Here is a 16,529-nt window from a genome sequence, read left to right as displayed (position 1 = left end):
GTATTCAACTAAAGGATGAAGTTATCAATGTACAAGTACTGCTCCAGTTATTTAATTGGCACAATATTTAATTATTGCTTTTGACTGATAATCATTTCCGGATAAAAAAAAACAATAAAGCAGTAGTTTGACCATTCTGATCTCAATCATTCGGGTTAAGGATTAATTATAACTTTTGTTGAATGCTCTTACTGCTGTAGATACGCTATAGTGTTAAGGGGTTAAATAAATACCATCTGTGTGTACAAATTGGGTTTTATTCCTGAAATATTGAATATATTGCTCTTCCTCGTACTAATGATACGGCTATGATATCAAAATTCATATTATATCAATTGAATTTGACGGTATACTAAATATTGCATAATATCAGTGGGAGATCATATTAAATGCGAATTTGAAGGCTTATAAAAATGTTTATTGTCTAATTTTACTGCGCCACAATTTAGGGAGATGGATTTTCGATGAAAGTACATTTGGTGGAAAAATATTAAGTCCTGTTTTCATTACATAACATTCTTAAAAATGCAAAATCACCTCATTTAAGGTGACATCAATTCGGACGTCAAAATAACATAGCGACCCTCTTGTTTTGGATTGATAACATAGTTTTTTGCTGTACTTATCAAGTTGTGTAGCGGTAATCCGGTTCTCTCTGCACGAAACATCCCTCTTGACGTAGATAAAAGATGAGACGGACCATTTTCATACAAAAACTACAAAACGTATCCTTTAAAGGGACTGTGTCACAGATTGGCACCAAAAAAGTTTTTTTTTCTGTAACGAATCTCAGGACAATTATCTAATAGAATGTGTTACGCTTTGATATCATAATTGTAAAAAAAGTACCAAAATGTAAAAACAAATTGTGTCGGAGACCGGGTTCGAAACCGCGTCGCCAAAATTGAAGACAGCCCCTTTAAAGGTGTACTCGAATTTAAAATCAATACATACACATGTATAAGAGGCATAAATTTTGAGTGATGAATCTTTAACTATTAACTTAATTAGGCCTTTATGGACAATATTAATAACTGATAACACGATTGTAACCGTGTTTTTAAAAGCTGAAAACGCACAAATATTAAATGACTGGTGGGTCATAAAAGATTTTTACAGTGATCAACTATCGTATTATGAGGTAGAAATACCGTATGTTCTGCATCTTAAACACGGTGTCCTTCATAAGAACCACTGTTTTCGATACTGATTTCATCCTTTTCGGTAAATTAAAACATTTGTATTTATTGCGGTATTTCTTATTTGGTAGTAAGATTGCATCTTTAAACATGTTTAATTTAAGTGACACATTGCACAAAACTACAGCAGTATGCAAGCAAAATGTAAAACACTTAAGATAAGAGTCCTCTTGAAAAAAGACTATTTTGAAGGACTCAAGTGATCGAGGACACCCAAAAACGGACTATTACAATAGCAAGGGGTTTCAACAGGACGCTCTTAATATTCAATATTTACTCAACACTTTATAAACAAGAAGTATCCTCATTCAAGTATTCCTGCAGCTTCTAACAATTATATATGTTGGAGTATTTTAATACATTCTGAAACAGAGCGGAGCAAATCTCAAAACCATGTATACTCGATTAATTTAATAAAACATGTATAAACATTATAGGCATATACTTGCTTTCGTAATAACGGCGATTCAAGAGTATTTTGGCTTTAAGTAAACCGATTGTTAACAACATATGCACGAGGATCACGGGTCATTGGTACTCCAGGTTGTGAGCGATCAGATCGTTCAAATAAAGCTGCACTCTCACAGATCGAACGTTTTGACAAAATACTTTTTTTATGTCTAGGAACGATCCAATTTATGCGAAAATGTATGTAAACAAGTCATGTAAGACTGCTTACAAAATATTGCATTGCATGTTTTTACATTTAAGCTCAAAAAATGATGTTTTATATTTTTTTCTTAAACCGTTAGTAACGGTTTTAGCCATAAAACATTAATTTTGGAACGGAAATATGAGAATCCAAGACAAAAAATGTAAAAACGGTAAATCTGTGAGAGTGCAGCTATAAGCAATAACTGAAATTCCAATGTAGTATATGGATATATGTGGGAGCCTTGTATATGTATAGTTAGTGGTTTGATGGATATAATTCTCAAGTTGATGTGTTTTTTGATGGTGTGTGTGTGTTAAGTTCTAGCACATGAGACTGCAGGAGTAAAAAAAGATGATAAAAGTGCTATAGCAGGTCATAACTTATCTACCTTTATTCCGAACCCCGATTGGTATATTTTTTTATTGTGCAGTAGAAGTTGGAAAGCCTACGAATGGGCATGGAACTGACGGTAAATACATTTTCTAATTTCGTCCTGCATTCGGAGCTCCTCGGCCATTTTCTACGAAAAGAACCTCGCATGTATATGGGCGATTTACAATGTCAGAAATTGGTACACTTTACCTACGCTGCAAATAGATCGCGTAGTGATTTCAATTAAGTAGCTGAACTTAATGACATAACTCTTGGGAATCTAAATTATTTATGTTTTCAATAATACACTTGACTGGCATTCAATTTAAACTTAGATCTACAAATCCAAGCTTAAACACCACATTTAATTCGTAATAAAATTCAGTGTTACGAACTACTTCTACTGATGTATCGGCATACATCAGAGGTTATTTTCGAAAAAAAAAATGACCAAGGAGTTCCGAATATTCGTCCTGGTCAAGGAAACGGACTCGGAACAATTCATAATAACTAAAAGCCCAGTTCGCAATTTGGCCAAAACAAATTAATAAACCCAAATTTACTTTTAATATCTCAAACCCCCTAGAAATGAATGGTTCCGATAGTGAAAATTTATTTCAAATCACCCGAACTGGTCATTACACTCATGATCATGTAGGGAAATTATTAATTCCCGGTCTTGTAACCGGTTATTTAGCTCTCTACTTGTCAACGGAACTTGCCCAATATCTCCTCCTTCAACGATTCATTGTTAATGATAGCATTAGCACGGAGAGGACGTTGGGGGAATATTTGAAACAGCATTTCCTAATTTAAAGATGTGATTGTTTAACAAAAACGTTTTCGAACTTCGTGAAGGAAAATAGTTTTTTTAATGTTTAATGTTATTTGAAATTGATATTCTAAATGTGTTTGGAACCTAACGATGAAAAAACAACAACATTGGTATGTTTGTTATCAGAAAATTTCCTCAAGTATTTAAATGTAAAATAGCTTGTAGCATTATGTTTTGAATTAATATTAATTTGTTTATAGCATTTTGTTTTCTTATCCTATAGTTTTATTGATTGTTTGGAGGTCTTTATAGAAAATCAGCGTCCATGCCCAGCGCAGGAACATCCGTCATGAACAACAGCGTTATACTGATGAGTGTGTTTTTATGTTGTTGTTGTTGTTGTTTTTATTTTAATTCAAAAAAAATATTCTTCGTATGTTCTCGCATACTTTAAAACCTGATATGAAATGAAAGAGAAGTGTTAAAAATGAAACAAACTGCCTGTCTTATACTCACTAAGAAATAACGTAAAAGCGATTTTTCCAAGTCAGGAGCGTTTTTGCATGGCGTGCTAAAGAACCAACTCAGATTTTATGATGTACTTTTATAGCAGTGGCATATAGAGCCTTCTGTTACAATAAAGCACTAAGTTTGCTTTGCATTGTCTGTGTTCTAATTAGCAATGAATCAGTAAGCATAATTTTGTTTATTTGTCTGTTTATGTTTCAATGGATTTCATGTAGTTTAATACTGAAATGCATTGTGAGTTTATTATTCATCAGTGTGTGTATACCACGTGATAAAATACGTCATAAATGCTATACGTCGGAAGGCAACATTTTGCTTTTAATGAAGACTTTAAACAAGGATTAGCTGACTATGTCTTCACCATTTTAAATGAAACATAACGCAGTCTACGCCGCTGACGGAGCTCCGCTTTCTGTTTTTTACAATAGTTTTGTTTCTTAAAACACTTCGACAAACATTTTCACTGATGCCGGCTGATGGAGCGCTGTCAAACATTATTGTCGAGAAAACTAATCACCTTATTAAACTCCGGCAATAAAACGAAGGCGGGACTCTTTAAGCAACATAGACTGCGCGTTGCATTATTTAAAATGATAAAGAAAAATAAAAGTTATCTTTATTTTAATCCTTCATTCGAAGCAATATGATGGCTTCCTACGTATCATTCATGACGTATTTTATCACGTGGTATATACAACACTGATTCATAGTCGAGTAAGAGTCAAACACCGTTTGTTCACTCATGCGAAAATACTATATAATACATGGCCAATGCGGCTAAATAAGCATATTTCAAATATAAAATAGCGGCATAGTGCATTATATGGTAACGATTGTCACAAGCCGGTTGTTATCATAAAAACTTCCTTTATTATGTAAAAATAAATTTCAGTTAGTGGCTGACCGAGATAAGATTCTTGTATTATATGATTTCCGGTGGTTTATAGAGATTTATCAGTGAAATAAAATTGATATTTCACTGTTTGAAATAATAAACGGCATGTAATAAAAAATGTTTGTTTCAATTTAAGATAGCATATATTCACCTTGTGAACACCAAAAGTAAATAGTTTACTCGTAGCTATGCCACTTGTGAAATATATCCTTTGTTGCTCACTCGGAGGAATATATTAAGATCTTACACTGTTTTTTTGTCCTCCATGTGGTTAACATTTTTCGAGGAATTAGGGAAAATAACTGTCTTAGTTGAAATATATGCTGGTAGTTTTAAGAATGTTGTCTTATAAATTATTTTACTTTTTAGTTGAGCGATTTGACATTTTCAAGCAGAATGGCAAATATTTAGCCACTAAAATCAATCTAATTATTTAACTTGCTTATGACTAGCAGATAATGTGTGAACCGCCTTAAAGAGAAATACCTGTATAAGAGTTAGTTCCTTATTTCTTATTACTAAGTGGCTTTCTATGTAAACAGTTTCTACAAAAGTCCTATAGTAAATGATTGAACTTCTTTTAATTTTCACTTCAAAGTTCCCATGTATCATATACGCTGGGATAAGTGTCCAGGGCCTTTTGTAATCTTAGTTCTTAGCATGGTTACACATTGTTACGCCTTGCGCTTGTTGTCCGACCCTGTAGTACGAGTGGGGTGTATTTGGTCAGAGAGTTGTACACGCACCTGACTGGCGCTGTTGTAGATTTAGGAAACTATCTTTGTTATTGGCTATGTTTATATCCAGCGTAAATTATCTCTGAAAGCAGTTTTCGAGCCCCTTGGGTCAAAGAGCTGGTTTCCGGTTCGATGGAAAGATTTTGTAATATGATCACTTATGCAACCGTTGACAAGAAGTATATCACGCACCAATGAGACCATGTGTCCAAATTCCGAGTACTCTCTGTAAAAAATACAAGTCTGCCATCGCCAATTATGATATTATACATGTTAATTGTTTAGTTTAACTCAAAAAATGATGGTGGCTGTAGTGGTTGTTACTGATGTAATTAGTGCATCCACGTCTTGTCATGACTACCTGTTTACGGTAATATAAACCTAGTTTTGATAATGAAGTATCGAAATTAGTACGGTGTAGCTTTGGTAATGACTATCACGGTCTATATGTTTCCGCTATAAAACAATAGAACAGAACAGAACAATAGAACAGAACAGAACAGAAGTTTATTTTTAGTGACTACCAAAATTGGCCGAGTTTTGGTAAACTCGTCACTACCGAAATACAGCGTAATATGTCATAATGTTCTAACGGTGTGTGTATGTACTACGTCTATTTATTAGCAAATACCACTATACCAATATTAAGGGACACACACTATCTAAATGTTTATAAATACGATCAGAAGCTTGGGGTGGTACATTGTTTTTTGTGCTGTTTGAATGACGAGAGACTATCAAAATAAACTTCTGTTCTGTTCTGTTCTGTTCTGTTCTGTTGAAGCGGAGACATATGTTTACTGTGATATGAATTTAAATATTTTAATGGGTCTCTTTAATGAAAATACTATTTTTGCTGTCTTTATAATAGGTTTAAAGCAATAAATCAAACAATATGAATTCTATTTTGTTTTAAATTACATGCATGTCTCTAAATCGTTTAAATTAATGAATTAATCTCAATCTAAACTCAAGCTGATCTAGAAAAGAACGGAATACATTATGATAAAGTTTTCTATCTCTTTTAATGACATATGCTAAATAACTGAAATCAACGTGCTGCATTATTATCAATACTATACAAACACTGTTTATTGCTGTTCTTTGTTACAAATATTAGACAAACTTCTTCATGAGAACAACTTGCTGTAAAACTAGTGACAATACATTTGGAACATCTCGGCCATTTTCCATCGTAAACAACCGGTACATCAGAAGAAGTATTTCGTACAATTGTTATTGATATTTTTAATTAACTGTAGTGTTTTAACATGTATTTTGCTAAGTTTAAATTTTTAAATTAATTTACCGAGAAGTGTATTCTTGCATAAATAATTCAGATTCCAAAAAGTACAGTCAACCTCTTAATTGAAATTACTACGCGATCTATTTGCAGCGAAGTTGAATGTTAGAATTTCTGACAATGCATGCGGTCCATATACATCCGATTGATTTCGATGGAAACTGGCCGATGTGTTCCGAATGAGTGGCAATATGGTTACTTTTCAAACCTAATTAGTATTGCCCATACAGGCATTTTATTACTGATGTCGATATTACTTTGAATTGATATTACATTTGGGTGTTCCTGTAAATATTTGAGGATGTGCTCAATGAGAGAAATTATCCGCTTGTATACAAACTGCTAATGCATTACGTTTAAATTGTGTTTAAAGTCCGTACTAAAAGAATCATAAATGATATCTGAAACGCATTGGCTAATGATAGATATTGACCATTTTTACGATGATTACATATAATGTAACCGTCTCCGTGGCCTTGTGGTTAAGGCGTCCGCCTACGGAGCGGGAGGTCGAAAGTTCGAGTCTCACAAGGGGCTTGTTCTTACTTTACTATAATGTCTAAATTTTCGTTAAATCGCTGTATCGGCTCAATTAAAGTGACACTCAATACATACACATGTATAGCAAACATAAATGTTGAGTGATAAACAATTACCTACGTACTTAATAATGTAATTATGGAAAATATTAATTACTGATAACTACCTTGTAACCGTGTATCTAAGAGCTGAAAACGCACAAATAGTAAATGACTGGTTGGTCTCAAAGGATTTACAGTGATCTGTTATCGTCTCATAAGGTCTCATACCGTGTTTTCTGCACCTTTCTTTCAAATTAAACACGGTATCCTTCATAAGAACAATTAGTTTCGATATTTATTCATCGTTTTCGGTAAATTAAAACATTTATAAGTATTGTGGTACATCTTTGGGAGTAAGAGTGCATCTTTAAGGTAGCTGAATCAAGATACATGACAGGTGATATATATTTATAACCACGTTTAAGAAAGCCCTTAAAACATCAGTGTTTTTCTAAATGCGCATTTATCAGTTATCTGCGCCAGTCAATTCTGGTTGATACGTAACTTATAGAACTTTTGTTCCATTGGTCCAAAACGAGCGCTTAGTGGAACTAGCTGGCATCAGTCTTGGTCACAGATGGCATATTTATGTTCATACTGCGCTGTATGGGTTTATCAGTGTATTCGCTATTTGACCAATGTGACCAAGGGGACCAAGGGGACCAATGCATACTGTTTCGTAGCGGCAACATACACAAGGAACTGCCCGTGGTTATCGTACATACAGTGTCATAGATCAACGATTAGTCGTAGTTCATCGTGGATTTTCAGAAGAAGTCATGATCATTGTCGTACTTAGAATACAACCTACATTTACATCCAATGAAAATGTTAATAGGCAATCATTAAGTACTACGCTTAATCATTAAGAGTTTCAACTTTCGCGGGGGTTTAAAGGTCCGCCCACTGTCGAAACACAATTCCTGCGTCAGATTTTGCGTTGACAATGTGTCAGCCAATGAGGTTTTGTTCAAAGTCAGGTAGAAAGCTACGCTCACTCCGCCCATTCTAAATCATTTAGATTTTAATTCATGTCATCTAACTATTACTTGCAGGTGTGTTACGCTAAACATTTCACTGGCGGAAATTATGTTTGGTATTATTCACAAATTTGGATACATTAAAATACTTAATAGACGTGCATTCAAAGTAATGGGCAGAACCGTATAACACAAAATAAATACATTAGCTGATGACGTGTATAATACGTTAGCCATTAAAAATAATCTTACAACTAAATCACGAGATATTTTTGATGGATAACTGCTTCTGACAACACAAAAGACGTATTCGAAATGCGGTTATTAATAAATTCACTATCAAAATATCTTACTTATAAGATCAAATGTAATTTTGACATCAATTAGAACTCTCGTGACTCCTGTACGACTTACATAGGCACTCCTTTTGTTTGTTAATTGAGAAGTTGTCGAAGTTTTATCGTAGAGACACTTTAAACGCGTATAGGCCAATCTTATCTTTTGTAGACCACTTTTTCAAATATTGGACCATAAAAATCGTTCTATGAAAGCAATTTAGCTGTCAAAATATTTCCCTAATGAAAACATTTACGTAGAAAGTCAAACGACCCCTTATTGAAAAAAGATCTTCAGTTGACATTAAACAAAAAAATAAAATAATCTAAATATCTTCACAAGTTGCCGACTGTCTCAGCTGTTCGAGTGAGTATTCGGTGGAGTATTTTAGAGAACATTCTTGTTTGACTTGATAAACTTTTGAAGTTCGAAATATCGTGTGCATGCTAAAGGGCAATGGAATTAAATAATGGATTCATCAATAGCCTAACTAAATGACTGTAAATGACAGGCAACACCCTAGGTGAGTGGTTCAATGTTATTGTAAACTTGAAATAACGTGAACGATTTCTTATGAATTTCTTGATGTATAAGTACTCTATTAAAGATAAAGAAATTATACAAATATTCAGATGCATAAGTAATAAGTTTTGTTTTGTTTTTAAATCAGGGCAACATCGAGTTTAACCTAATAAATACATGGCCTTAACTTGCTACCGACGGAAACGTCCTTAGTATTTTAACAGTTTATACATGGCCTTAACTTGTAAACACTCCGAAGCCGTATCAAGACTTAAATAAATGTATACGTATATGAGTCACAAGAGAAGTCGCCTATATGTTCCAAGTTAAACATGGATGTTTAAATAAACATGTAAGCATACAACCATTCGCATTTACCAGCAAAGAAGTAAAGTAATGTCGATGACGATGACCTCCCTCCCCCCCCCCCCCTAAATCCGATAGTGGACATATTAGTAATAGATCCATACTTATTTATTTTTAAAAGATATTAAATAAAGCTTTGTGTTCTTAAAATTTTGAAACTGAACACTTGAGATGTGTTTTGCTATCTCAGTATCTGTCAAATGGAAGACTCAATTCTATAAAAGGGATTAGCTTGAAAAATATGTTATAATATAATATGTTTCTGATAACGAAACACTCTAAAATCAAGCGTACGTTGTTTTCATGTATCGAAAAGTCATTCGAAACTCCTCGGCCATTTTCCATCGAAAACAACCTCTGATGTATGCCAGTTCATCACTAGAAGTAGTTTGTAAAAAAAAATAATAATAATATTAATTCATTGTAGTGTTTTAAGGTGTTTTGTGTATGACTAAGTCTAAATTAATTGCTATTGAAGTGTTTTATTGCATAGCTAAATATGTCTCTAAAGAGTGAAGTCATTAAATTTAACTGCTAAAATGAAATTGATACGCGATCTACTTGCAGCGTAGTTAAATGTAAAGATTTCTGACATTGTTAACCGTCCATATACATCCGAGGTTGTTTTCGTTGGAAAAAGGCCGAGGAGATCCGAATATAAGAAAAGGTTCTGAAAGATGTTTATCATTCATTGGGCTCACATGTTTCTCATACTGGCAAAGTGTTGATTCGGTTATGGTGTTATTCCAATACCGTCGATTCCAAAAATCTTTACGGAAACGTCCTTAGTAATTTAACAGTTTATACATTGGTGCAACTTTCATTTATATTTTTAGCTATTAATTTATTTCTTTTATGGATTTGAAGTTGGCCATATAAAATATCTCAGTCGGTGTCGTCAATATGCAATGGCATCAATACTCATATATAATCATTTAATGTCGTAAAACCAATTCATCATCAAATTCGATAAGGTTTGATAAACTGAAAGACATTAGGCTACAGAATTATAATGAAATGATTTCTCGAATGATGTTTCTTGTTTCATGCTTCATTTGATTCCCAAAATGTTGATGTTATATTCAAATGGCATGAATTAAAATCTTAATGATTAAGATTTAATAAATGTCATCTAATTGACTTAGAATACAACCTCATTGACACATTGTCAACGCAAAATCTGACGTAGGAATTGTGTTTCGGTAGTGGGCGGACCTTTAAACACCCGCGAAAGTTGAAATTATTAATGATAAGGCGTAGTACTTAATGATTGCCTATCTGCAATTTCATTGGCTGAAAATGAAGGTTGTATTCAAATTTCAGTTTACAAGGATTTTATCACTTTTCTCAGTCACGCGTTAAAACGTGTAGCACTTTTTTATTTCCTGAGCTTTGACTGAAATTCTGGTGAACAAGATACTAAATTTGAAATGAATTTTATAATCCTAAATTATATCTCAACGCTTTGATGTGGCCAAGTTGTGATCAAATATTCATAAGATCAATAAATATCTTAAAGCGAAATTTTAAATTGGAACATACTGATTTATAAGCTTTGATAAATATTTTCGTACGAGTTGTTAAAGAGATAGTAGATACGCCTTCAAAATGACACAGCGAAATAGAGAGAGAGAAAACGCATGTCAATACAAAATTAGATGTAAAATATGACAATAAAATACATATTCAATTCTAGTGTACAATTATGTCAATTAATAAATATTATATTCAAGAGCATTAGAAGTTTTTGCCTTTTTTCTTATATCAAATGTCTGTTATAGCTGATACTGATAAATTAGCGCAAAACATTTTCTTTCGAAGTATCGGCTTTTTTAAGTCAGGTACAGGGCTCTGCAAAAGTGTATTGTCGCATTAAATGTTTTACCCTTAACTTGCATATTTAGCTAGTCATGTATTACAAGCCATTTCAAGCTTAGCATTTCGTGCACTCTGTTTTGTTTTCTTGCGTACGTGTCTGAGTCGATGAATTGATTGGATTCTGATATCATATATAATATCTTCTTAGAAAATTTTCAACGGTAAACTATAAACCGCTTAAGGTTCATGAGATGCTAATTAAAAAAAAAGTTCTGGCCAATGGTTATGGACACGGTGACCTGATCGTCAATTCTCCGAGGGTATGGACTTGGTGCCCTGATCGTCGAATACTCGAGGGTATTGACATGGTGCCCTGATCGTCAATTACCCGAGGGTATGGGCACGGTGCCCTGATCGCCAATTTCCCGAGGGTATGGGCACGGTGCCCTGATCGTCAATTACCCGAGGGTATGGGCACAGTGCCCTGATCGTCGATTACCCGAGGGTATGGACGTAGTGCCCTGATCGTCGAATACCCGAGGGTATGGGCACAGTGCCCTGGTCGTCAATTACCCGAGGGTATGGACACGGTGACCAGATCGTCAATTACCCGAGGGTTTGGACACGGTGACTAGATCGTCAATTGCCCGAGGGTATGGGCACGGTGCCCTGATCGTCAATTACCCGAGGGTATGGGCACAGTGCCCTGATCGTCAATTACCCGAGGGTATGGGCACGGTGCCCTGGTCGTCAATTACCCGAGGGTATGGACACGGTGACCTGATCGTCAATTACCCGAGGGTATTGACATGGTGCCCTGATCGTCAATTACCCGAGGGTATGGGCACAGTGCCCTGATCGTCAATTACCCGAGGGTATGGACACGGTGACCTGATCGTCGATTACCCGAGGGTATGGACACGGTGACCAGATCGTCAATTACCCGAGGGTATTGACATGGTGCCCTGATCGTCAATTACCCGAGGGTATGGGCACAGTGCCCTGATCGTCAATTACCCGAGGGTATGGGCACGGTGCCCTGGTCGTCAATTACCCGAGGGTATGGACACGGTGACCTGATCGTCAATTACCCGAGGGTTTGGACACGGTGACTAGATCGTCAATTACCCGAGGGTATGGACACAGTGACTATCTCGTCAATTACCCGAGGGTATTGACACGGTGACCTTCTCGTGAATTGTTCGAGGGTATAGACACGGTGCCCTGATCGTCAGTTACCCGAGGGTATGGACAGGTGCCCTTGACCGTCAATGTCCCGAGGGTATGGACACGGTGCCCTGAGCGTCAATTGCCCGAGAGTTTGGACACGGTGACCTGATCGTCAACGACCCGAGGGTATGGACACGGTGCCCTGATCGTCAATTACCCGAGGATTTGGACACGGTGACCAGATCGTCAATTACCCGAGGGTATATACACAGTGACTATCTCGTCAATTACCCGAGGGTATGGACACGGTGACCAGATCGTCAATTACCCTTGGGTATGGACCGGTGCCCTGATCGTGAATTGCCCGAGGGTATGGACACGGTGACCAGATCGTCAATTACCCGAGGGTATGGGCACGGTGCCCTGATCGTCAATTACCCTAGGTTATGGACACGGTGACCTGATCGTGAATTGCTCGAGGATATGGACACGGTGCCCTGGTCGTCAATTACCCGAGGGTATGGGCACGGTGCCCTGATCGTCAATTACCCTAGGTTATGGACAATATAGACCTGATCGTGAATTGTTCGAGGATATGGACACGGTGATGCGCGTGTGTGTATTATTTTTTTTCCATTTCTTTTTATGATCATATATGGTATGAAAGTCGTTCATGTTATAAATTCCTTTTTAAAGAACACCTTGAATTGAAATAATATGTTAATCGAAAGTTAAATTCAAGATATGAAATCGTTGATCGTGGATTCAAAATAATTTTGTTTTTCCTTGGCGTAGAAAATCGTATAAGATTATATCTTTAAACTGTTCACAAGCAATATGTTATGTTTTCATTGTGTTAGATAACTTTGGAACATACCTGTCTTCACGTTATACTCTAAGAATGAATTATTCTTGTGCTAAGTGACCTATCCCACCCAGGATAGCTAAATGTTTGCAATTAATCAGGCTGACACCAAACCTAGCCCCGTATCCACCCTGTAATCTAGAACTCTTGCAATAAAGCGTTGACAAATGCTCATACGTGCTGGAATGAAACATAAAACTTGGTGTGAAGATTTGTTTTTGTTTGTTATTTCACAACGCTCTCATAGCGATTATTATCAACTTGATGTTAATCATAGTCATACTGATACAACGATTGAACGAATGGGAGGATACTATGTACAGGTATTGAAGCCAAAATTACATCTTGCTTTCTGACTTCTACATTTCGTCTCTGACTTGGACATCTTGCTTTCTGACTTCTACATCATGCTCTCTGACTTCTACATCTTGCGTTCTGACTCGTACATCTTGCTTTCATTTTGCTTTGTACGTCTTGATTTCTGACTTGTACATATAGTGTTCATTCTGACTTGTACATCTTGCATTCTAACTCGTACATTTTTCTCTATTGCATCCTTATTACGTCATTTGGGCATCTATTTGCTAGCTTCGTCAAAGTTCCTTCCAGAACTTGGTTGGTCAAAATTGACATTTAAAGTTATGCTTACTTGTTCTTATATATTCTAATATTTTCGTTCTTATGAGAAAATATACTGGATATTGAAAACATGCTTTAAAGTTTGCGTAACGATTAACAAACATGGATTGAACTTCAGTTAAACATTAGAGTCTAAGTACTTTGATTGGCCATTATTTTTATCTGACCAATTGGCTGAATGGTTATCACTGAGGCGTGTCTAAGGATAAGGTTAAAGCAGTGTTGAATACTGACCCAGCAATACACTGTCGCACGTTAAAGAACCAGGGTAGCTCTAACCAGGGTTACATTCTGTATGTGCACTATGCTCCACAAAACCTAAAATGACTAACAATCTTAACGGAGCACTCGCCGAATGGGCGAGGCCCTAGTGCGAGTATAAGTAAGCTTACCCACCACCCCCCGACCCAGCGATAATATTTTACGACGAAGACAGATAGTATTAATTAACAAGCGTTTGAATCGAAATTGAGCGAATTACAGAAAAAATGCATGTGATTATTTGAATTATGACTGCATTTTCATTGAAAGATATTGCGATGTCTTGCAGGGTATTAAGTTGTTGTTGTTGTTGTTGTTGTTTTTTTGTTTTGTTTTTTTGTTTATTTTTGTTTGTTTGTTGTTGTTGTTTTTTTTGTTTTTTTTTGGGGGGGGTGGTGTTTTTCTAATTGATTGATGCCGTAATATCAAATCAAGTAAAAAGCGTTTTATTAAAATGAACCTAACCATATTCCATAACTTTAAAATACCTGTAACATATTTCAAAACAAACGAATTATATAGACAAAAAAAAATTGAAAAAGTATTACGATTAGTAAAAGTAATTACATAATATTGTGTTCAGTTAACTTATGTTGCAACTGAAATTTAAAGGTACCTTAGCAAATAAATATATGCTTAGTATAATCACTGGTAACGCTTTGTCTTTTTTTCTTATAATTTTTTTTTGCTGCCGTTAAAAGTTGTATCATGATTTTGTAAACATAAAATCACTGTTATTATCGGTGCAGCCCTGGTCTTCCCAATTTGTTAGGGCGGGTCTATGCTTTGCCAATCATTTCCAATGTATGCAATTATAAATTGTATCAAAGAAGCGATCATTAATACATATGTAATAATCTCGTATAATATTAATAAGCAGTTTATTTGATTAACAATTTCTATGCGCGTTTTGGCGTATAGTTGCATAATGCTAATCTTTCTGATCAACGTTCTTTTGAGACAACATTTTTCTGTGATTTCTTCATGCTTATGTTTGAAAGCTTTATGAGGGATTATGTTTCAATATTACTTAATTTAAATTATTTTAACAAAATGCATAGTACCTTACAGACATTGCCCCCAAATGTTCTGACTTTCTATCAAGCTCGCTTTCAATATTGATCCAGTTTTTTCACATATTATCCAAACATTGTTTTTTATGTAATTTGATCTACTGGGTGTCTATTGGTTATTCTATTCTGTTTCTAAGATGCGATTTGCACTGTTTACTACAACACTATCCTAGGAAACGGACATTCTTTCAGTATATAACTTACTCTCTGCCGGACTTGTTACAAGTATTTGTAAACTGTGGTATGAATTCAAATAAGTTTTACTTATGTAGACTTTTGTGATTGTTATCGTTAGTCTGTTTGGTGTTAACGTGTACTGGCGTCAACTTAGCTGCCGTGCCAATTAATAACTAGTTGCTGAAAATAAATCACAACGAAATCAACGTAAACGTATGAACCACGCCGGAAGTGGAGGTAACAACGTCAATTCAGTCCGAAACGTTTAGTTTACTGTAGCGTGTCCGCGGCAGACAGTTTCTGACCCTTAACGTGATAAGAATATTCACTGTAGAGTGAGATAATATGGTGATAAAATGCAAAGAAAGGACGGATCAATTATAAACAGAAACGACAATATTGATAGTATACAGTCGAACCTCGCTATGTCGAACTCTGTTATCTCGACGGTTTGGTGATGTCAAACCTTTTCTCGAATACATTAGGTTAGGTCATACACGTGTTATATGTCGGCTATATCGAATTCTCGTTACCATTAAGTATTCCCAAAGGTCCCAACGACTTCAACATAGCGAGGTTTGACTGCTTCGACATAGCGAGGTTTGACTGTTTCGACATAGCGAGGTTTGGCTGTATCGACATAGCGAGGTTTGGCTGTATCGACATAGCGAGGTTTGGCTGTATCTGTTAATTCGTTCTTCTTTGCATAAATAGCAAGGCTTAAGGTGGTTCAAGCAATATCATGTCAACACTTACAAGTTATGTTAATCATTTATTTTTACCATCCAATTCGTTACTTTTTTACGATGTATACACTTACTTGGTGTTGCTGTTTGTTTTTCTGAACTATTTTTACTGGAAAACATATGGATTTAAAAATAATTTTTGTGTTTTTGTCTCACCATTAATGTCATAATTATGTAATTTAATCATGAAAATACATTCGAATCTTTGTAATGAACGATATTGTTTCATTTAAATCCCATGGGCTTTCAATTTCATTAACATAGTTATAGACACAACGTTGAATGTTGTGTTGGGAGTATTGGGTTGATCCATACAGTACATAAAGTACATACAATTGAAGGCCGTTATATATTCAACAAGACAGAAATAGTTATTCAATCGCAGTAAATAGCTGAAAAGATAAAAGTGACTAGTTCACTCTAACATTCGTTTTGGAAACTTAAACGTTAAAAACTATTTTTATAAAAAAGAGATTTATTTTAAACACCGCTTAAAAGTAAACTACCCGCTAAACGTTATCTATTAGATAA

General features: G+C 35.3%; 1 protein-coding gene across 1 annotated transcript in view; it reads left to right on the top strand.

Annotated features, from left to right (window-relative positions):
* Positions 1-3,109: 3,109 nt before the first annotated feature.
* The window catches only part of LOC128231875 (nitric oxide synthase, brain-like), a 58,638-nt gene continuing 45,218 nt past the window's right edge, over positions 3,110-16,529 (top strand). Inside the window, exon 1 of the mRNA XM_052945124.1 lies at positions 3,110-3,171. The gene's annotated coding sequence lies outside the window, so the exon portion shown is untranslated. The remainder of the gene's footprint in view (positions 3,172-16,529) is intronic.

The sequence above is a fragment of the Mya arenaria genome, chromosome 4 (assembly GCF_026914265.1).
Source record: "Mya arenaria isolate MELC-2E11 chromosome 4, ASM2691426v1".
Lineage (NCBI taxonomy): Eukaryota > Metazoa > Mollusca > Bivalvia > Myida > Myidae > Mya > Mya arenaria.
This window is presented reverse-complemented; position numbering and strand designations above follow the sequence as displayed.